Genomic DNA, 7,372 nt, shown 5'->3' on the forward strand with positions numbered 1-7,372 from the left:
GCGCCCCCACCGCGCCGAGAGCCGGAGAGCCGGTGAGCGAGCCGAGGCGCGAGGGCGCGGGCCGGGGGCGGCGGGCGGAGGAGGTGTGTGAGAGACGGAGGCGCGAGCGGGCGAGAGACGACCGGAGCGGGCTGCGACTTGTCCCCGTCACTAGTCGCCACAACTCTCGAGCTCCCTCCTCAGAGCGCCCGCCCTCCGACTCCGGAGGCGCCTCCTCCACGCCAGCCAAGTTATAGAGGGGCGGGAGCGCGAGCCCCCGACGGCCGCGCGCCCGAGGCCGCGCGCACGCGCACTGCTGGCTCCCGGCGCGAGCGCGGCGGCGGCGGCCAGCCGCGGGCGAGCGGGTCTGCAGGAGACGAAAGCAGGGACTCAGGAAAGGGAAGAGCAGCAGGAACGTCTCACCCCCCCCCCCCCCAAAAGTAGCAACAGTGTAGGAAGGTGGGCCGGAGGAGGCGCCCGCGCGTCCCGGACGCCGTCCGCCCCTGCTCGTACCCGGCGGCTCTCCTAGGGGAGGGCGGGGCCGGGGGCGGGGCGAGCGCGCCGCGCGCCATCCGCGGCCGGCCGCCCCGAGAGCGTAAGCGCGGGCTCGCGGGGGCGGCGGCGGGAGGCCGCCAAGTGGGGGCGGAGCCTCAGCCTCCGGGGGTGGGGCCAGCTCGCGAGCTCTGACGGGGATTTTTTTTTTTTTTTTAACGATAGTTAATCTTTTATGGTTGTTGAGCGTTCCTGGGGCCTGCTTTCGCCCCTGTGGCGGGGAGGAGTTGCGGAAGGCCATCGCGGCTCTGTCCCTCCGGACGGCGCCCGGGGCGGGGCAGCCTGGGCTCGCGGCGCTCGGCGGGGTCGCGCGGCTGAGGAGCGCCTGGCGGGAGCTCGCGCGCCCGGAGGAGACGCGGGGGGAGGCGTGTGCCGCTGCCGCCGCCGCCGGCCAGCCGGGGCTGGCTTCTGTCTTCTGTGGAGGCAGTTTGGATTTTCCCGAGCGAGCGTGGGAAACAGCGCGGTACACGGGAAGAAAGGGAACGGACGCGGCCTGGCGTCGCCGCGAGGTCCGCCCTGACCGCCGCCGAGAAGCGGCGATGAGCCCCTCGCAACTTGGCTGCCCCAGCCCGGCCGCGAGGCCGCGTCCTCCTCAGCGGAGCGAGCGTCCCGGCGCCGCCCCGGCCGGGCCCCCCGCGGCGAGCGGCCGCCCGGCTCCCCGCCCCCACGCCGCCGCCCGGGCCTACCCCGCGCGCCGCGCCGCGTTGCTGTGGCGGTAACCATGGGGACCCGGCCGCCCGGTGCGCGGCGCCGCTCCGAGGCTCGGGGTTCGCGCCAGTCGGCGAAAAGAGCTCGGAAACGGAGACCCGCAGCACCTTGTTTGGGTATAAGCCCTGAGGGGCCTGGACTCTGTGGATGTGTTCTGTTATTTTAGTTTTAGCGCTAGGCTAAGTTAAAACGTTGGTCTTTGGGCCGGTGGTTCCTGATAGGTTATTAGATTTGTGGGTTTTAAGTGAATACGTTTGAGTTGAGCAGTGATTTTAGAAGACCGTAGTAACGCGTATGCAGATCAGCTGTTTACAGAGACTTGAGAAACATCTATACGGGGTTTTCAAGTTCACTTTTGCTGTATCTGTACGCAAGCCATCTTCTTAATGTTGGGCTTGATGTTTTGTTCTTTGTGATAAAAGAACTCAAAAATCTTGGGGAAATGTAATGCGTGTATTCGACATAGAAATGATTTTTAAGTGATTCTGCACTGAGTGCAGATAAACTGTTAGGTTCTGTCCCAAAGTTTTGAACAAAGTGAGTACATAAGTTGGGCTGGTACAGCTAAACACTTTACGCCTGAAATTTTATTTAACTTGCTTTGAAGCATCCCAGAATTAAACGATGTGGTTAAAACCAAATGCTTGGAAAGAGTCGTCATTGTTAGAGATGTGTTCTGTGGTTCAGCTGTGAGACAGTGGCTGCTGCTGAATTGTGAATTGGGCTATAAAGCTGCAGAAGTTCCTACCTGGAATCGTTTCTACCTGTCTTACACACTGTCCTATTGATACTAGATAATGTATGTGGGATTGTTTAAGCTGAGAACAGTACATAAATTTTTATATGGGTCAGAACTGGTAACATTTGCATTCTTGCCAGTAAACTGATTAAGCTGAGAGAATTGGGACATAGTGAGAAACTAGGTGAGTAGAAACTGGATTAAGGAGGTATTGCTTCTCAGTATGGAAAAGGTCTTTAGAATTCTTAAACTATTCTCACCCTCCAAATCCTTAGAATTGTATAGGCATCATTTGAAGAATGGAAATGAAAAAGGTCACTAGCCTATACAAGTTGAGTTTTGAAAAACACTTTGCATCTAAGTAGTTCATATTTGTTTAAAAGCTCTGATTTCTTTTTAGTCAAATTTTCCGATTACTCAATTTAGTCAAATTTATCAAGATAATCTTCAAGAATTTTTAACACCCCTCAAAAGAGAAAAAAGAAGGTCTCATCATATTGGGTAAACTCTGTTCCAAAGTGCCGTATTAGGATTTAGAAGATCAGTAAGTGAACATAAATACACTTACCTTTCCTATAAATTACAGGGTGCTTTCAGCTAATGGATCCTAAGCTAACAGTCATTATTTTAAATAATATAATTTCTAGTGCATTGTAAAATGTCATTTCACAGAAACTGACTAAATGTTTCTAGTGGGATTAAATCCCATGTTATTTTGATAACACCCATGATGCATTTTCATAGTTAAGTTTTACATTATAAAGCTTTTCTGTCTCCTGCAGCAGTGGTTCTCAGGAACTGTTGTCTGGGGGATGGAGGGACATGGCAATGTCTGGAGACATTTTTGATAGTAACTGGAAAGGGGTGCTACTGATGTCTAATAGAAGAGGCCAAGGATGCTGCAAAATAACCTGTATTTCACAAGACAACCTTTGTCAACAGGAATTAACCAGCCCAAAATGCCAACAATGTGCTATTGAGAAACCTTGACCCATAGAATACTCTATTTAGAATGGTTTTGCACAAGAAAATCTTGTTGGATATCATATTTGCTTGTAGCAAACAAAGTGTATATTTAGGTTTATTGCATTTCCTGTGATCATACTTTTTAAAATATTAATCCAGAAGACATTTTATCATTATATAACTATTATTAATGTATATGTGATCAAAACAACATGAATAATCCCAATTTTGAATAATTAATATTTTATTGAAATGTATTTTTTTAGTGAGATTGGACTCTTGATCTAGCTTAACTTTTTATGGATGAATATTATTTATTGCTAGACTTTGACAGAGTTCAAATCCTCTCATTTTCAGGCATGTAAAGAACAAAACATTTAAGTTGAGAGGAAAAAAAGAATGTTTATATAGCAATGTCATTCAGTTATCTTTATTCCCATTGAGTTGTGTGCCAAAAATCATTTATTAATAGCAATCTATCATCAGAATATTCTTAATGGTACATCAGTTAGGTTCTCTGCTTTGGTTTAGAAGCAAAGACTTGGAATCCCATCTTGGAAAATGCTTCCTTACCTAGTCATTAGAATTATTTTCTCATATTGACTATTTAGTCTCCTGGCAGTTAAATCCTGGGATAAAGCACCATTCTAAGATTAGGATCCTAAGATATACTACTTTTTTAAAGGCTGTAAGGGCAATTCTTTGTTTAATACAAGTGCCCAGAACAGTGATTTAAGTGGTTGTTCCACTAGTAGTTGTTAGATGAGTAGACAGTGGATGGATGAACAATTGAAGGAATAAACACTAAGGAATAAATATTATTGTAGTAATCCAAACTAGAAATGATGAGAGTTAGCAGTGAAGCTGGTAGCAGTGTAAGCTGCTATATCCTGGGTATATTCTTTTTTTACAGGTAGAGATATATAGAGACAGAATGATCTTCCTTCCACTGGTTCACTCCCCAAATGGCTGCCATGGCCGGCACTGCGCTGATCTGAAGCCAGGAGCCAGGTGCTTCTTCCTGGTCTCCCATGCAGGTGCAGGAGCCCAAACACTTGGGCCATCCTCCACTGCCGTCCTGGGCCACAGCAGAGAGCTGAACTGGAAGAGGAGCAACCGGGACTAGAACCCAGTGCCCATATGGGATGCCATCGCCACAGGCGGAGGATTAACCAAGTGAGCCATGGCGCCGGCCCTGAACTGGGTATATTCTGAAGATAGGCTAATAATTTACTCAAGATTTGTAAGAAAAAGAAAAGTATCAGGTATCACAGTGTGATTTTTATCCTAAACTACTCTAAAAGTTATTTGTCTAAACTGGTTGGGATTACTGTAGCAAAAATATCACAGACTGAGCGTTTTAAAAACAGTGGTTTCATTTCCCACAGTTCTGTTATCACTAAAGTCTCTAATCAAGGTGCTGACAAACTGAGTGGTAGGAATACTTTTCCAGGTTTGTAAATGATGTTCTGTTTTGTTGTGTTTTCACACAGCAGAAAGGGGCAAGGGCAAAAGATTGCTTTCTCTTTTTTTTTTTTTCTGAAGTGGTATCATTTATTGAATTAAACAATATAGTTCTTTTTATCTTAAACATAATACATTTTATTTTTAAAAGACAGTGTCCACATTAGGTCACCATGAAGCATATTTACATACAACTATCAATTGCAGAAAAACATAGGAAAGTGACTGTATCAAAAGTACTTTTCTTTGATCATAAGAAAAGGAAATAATTTTAGAAGTTGAAGCCATTAAGTTTACAGAAGTACAAATGCCAAAACATATTAAACAGACTCTTTCAGAAAAAAGAATGTTTTTCACTTTCTACTCTTGGCCTAAATTTTCATTCTTCCCAGTGAAACTGACATGTTGGGCCAGCATTGTGGCACAGCAGGTAATGCCACTACGTGTGACACTGACATCCATTATCAGAATGCCTCCTCTATGCTGGGTGCTCAGCACTTCTAATCCAGCTTCCTGCTGAAAACACCTGAGAAAGCAATAGAGGATGGTGCAAGTACTTGGACCCTTGCCACCCATCTGGGAGACCTGGATGGAGTTCCTGATTCTTGGCTTCAATACCCCCAGCTGTTGGGGCCAATTGGAGAGCAAACCATGAGATGGAAAATCGACCTTACTATGTTGCTCTGTCTTTCAAATCTTTAAAATATTTTTTAAAACTTACACTTTTGGGGGCCGGCACTGTGGCACAGCAGGTTAAAGCCCCAGTCTCCAGTGCCAGCATCCCATATGGCTGCCAGTTCAACTCTCAGCTGCTCCACTTCACTCCAGCTCTCTGCTATGGCCTGGGAAAGCAGTAGAAGATGGCCCAAGTCCTTGGGCCCCTACACCTTCATGGGAGACTGGAAGAGGCTCCTGGCTTCAGATCTGCACAGCTTCAGCCATTTAGGGAGTGGACCAGCAGATGGAAGACCTTTCTCTCTGTCTGTCTCTGCCTCTCTATAACTGCCTTTTAAATAAATCAATCAATCTTTAAAAAAAAGAAAAGCACTTATGCCAGGTTTTTTTTTTTTTTTTTTTTTTTTTTTTTTTTTTTTTTTTTGGGAAAAGAATATAACATTAAGACAAAAAAATAACATATCAATGAGAGGTCACTTACCTACCCACTTTTAAGATATTTTGACATTTAGCCAAATAGATGTATATATGTGTAAATAAACATTTATTTTATGGGTTGATACATATATACTGACGGTATTCTTTATTCAGATCCAACCATCTGTGGTTTTGAGCGTGTGAGTTCTCAGAATCCAGTGGAGGAGACAAATATATACATACGAATTTGATCACAAGTTTGTGACAGATACTGAGACATAACCAAATGTTAAAGAAGCATAAACAAGAATTCTGTACCTACAGACATCTGTGTATCGCTATGACTCCTCTCAGAGTGGGCTATGCACACTAGGAAGATTTTATTCTTTTCTTGTCAGCCTGCTTTCCTCTTAAGTTTCACAGCCTAAGTTCCTACTTCTCATCTACTGGCTTGTACAAATGATTTTCCTGCCACTTCTGCTAGATGATGACAGCTCAGCTCTTTTCTCTGAGCAAGCATGCCAGAAACCTTGGAGAACGGCAACTGGTCTGTTAAGAGCAAAAGCATACTTCTTGAGAGCTACAGCTCTGCTTTCTTTCTAACTCAAGTTACTTTACAAGGATCCCATCATGGAAACTACATGTATAGGTAGAAGATCTGCTAAAGTCTTCAACCAACGGACCAATTATAAAGATCAGCCATAGCTGCAGGAGGGCAGTTAAGTTTTATATTTGGGTATCACATACAATGTGTATTTGGTGTTCAAAATTATATAATCCAGATTTTTTTTCTTGAAAAAGAAATTCTAAAATCTCATAGGTAAATAAAGACTTCCCATTTTGGAGAAACTAGTGATGTTTTGCCATTCAGTGTAGTAAACATGTGGCCAGAACTGCAGTTTCACAAAAGAGAGTCCCCATCTTTGAAATACAACTGCCCCACTGGGCTGATTTGACAAGACATCTATTCTGTCCTTGTGTAGCTTTATGCCTTTCTGTAGATTGGTATCAAGGCCTGCTTTTTCCTTTTATTCAGGAAATGGTAACGCTCTAGTTATTTTTTGAGAAGTCAAGAATTTAAGTGACATCAAGTAAAGTAGAAATATTAAAGATTGTTTGTTAATAATTGGGCTCCCTTGAAGATTTTCCTGCTACTTAGAAAACAGAACTTGAATAATGATGGATAAGTGAAAAATATTTTGTGCTGACTTAATCATAAAAAGAACATTGGAACTTGTTGATAAAAATAACTGGATTAAACTGGAATATCATAATTTATATCTTTTTTAAAATTTTACTTTTAAGGCAGAGTAACAAGAAGGGAGAGAGAAAGAAAAATCTTCCCTCTGCTAATTTGCTCCCCCAAATGGCTGCGTTGGCCAGGGCTGGGTGAGGTGGAAGCCAGGAACCTGAAACTCCATCCTGGCCTCCCACAGACCATCTGCTGCTGCTTTTCCAGGCACGGTAGCAGGGAGCCAGTTTGGAAGCAGAGCAACCAGGACCAGTGCTCTGCTTTGGGGTGCCAGTGTTATAGATGGCAGTTTAACCCAATAATGTAAATTTAAGTCTTTATAAATATTATATCATTCTAAGATAATTATTACCTAATAGTCATTGGTATGCAGACTCAGTAAGTAGTTAATTGAGCCCTACAGTTTGTCTTGAAAGAGACATTAGGCCAGCGCCTTAGCTTAACAGGCTAATCCTCCGCCTTGCAGCACCAGCACACCGGGTTCTAGTCCCGGTTGGGGCGCCGGATTCTATCCCGGTTGCCCCTCTTCCAGGCCAGCTCTCTGCTATGGCCCGGGAAGGCAGTGGAGGATGGCCCAAGTTCTTGGGCCCTGCACCCGCATGGGAGACCAGGAGAATCAC

This window comes from Lepus europaeus, chromosome 2 (genome assembly GCF_033115175.1).
Source record: "Lepus europaeus isolate LE1 chromosome 2, mLepTim1.pri, whole genome shotgun sequence".
Lineage (NCBI taxonomy): Eukaryota > Metazoa > Chordata > Mammalia > Lagomorpha > Leporidae > Lepus > Lepus europaeus.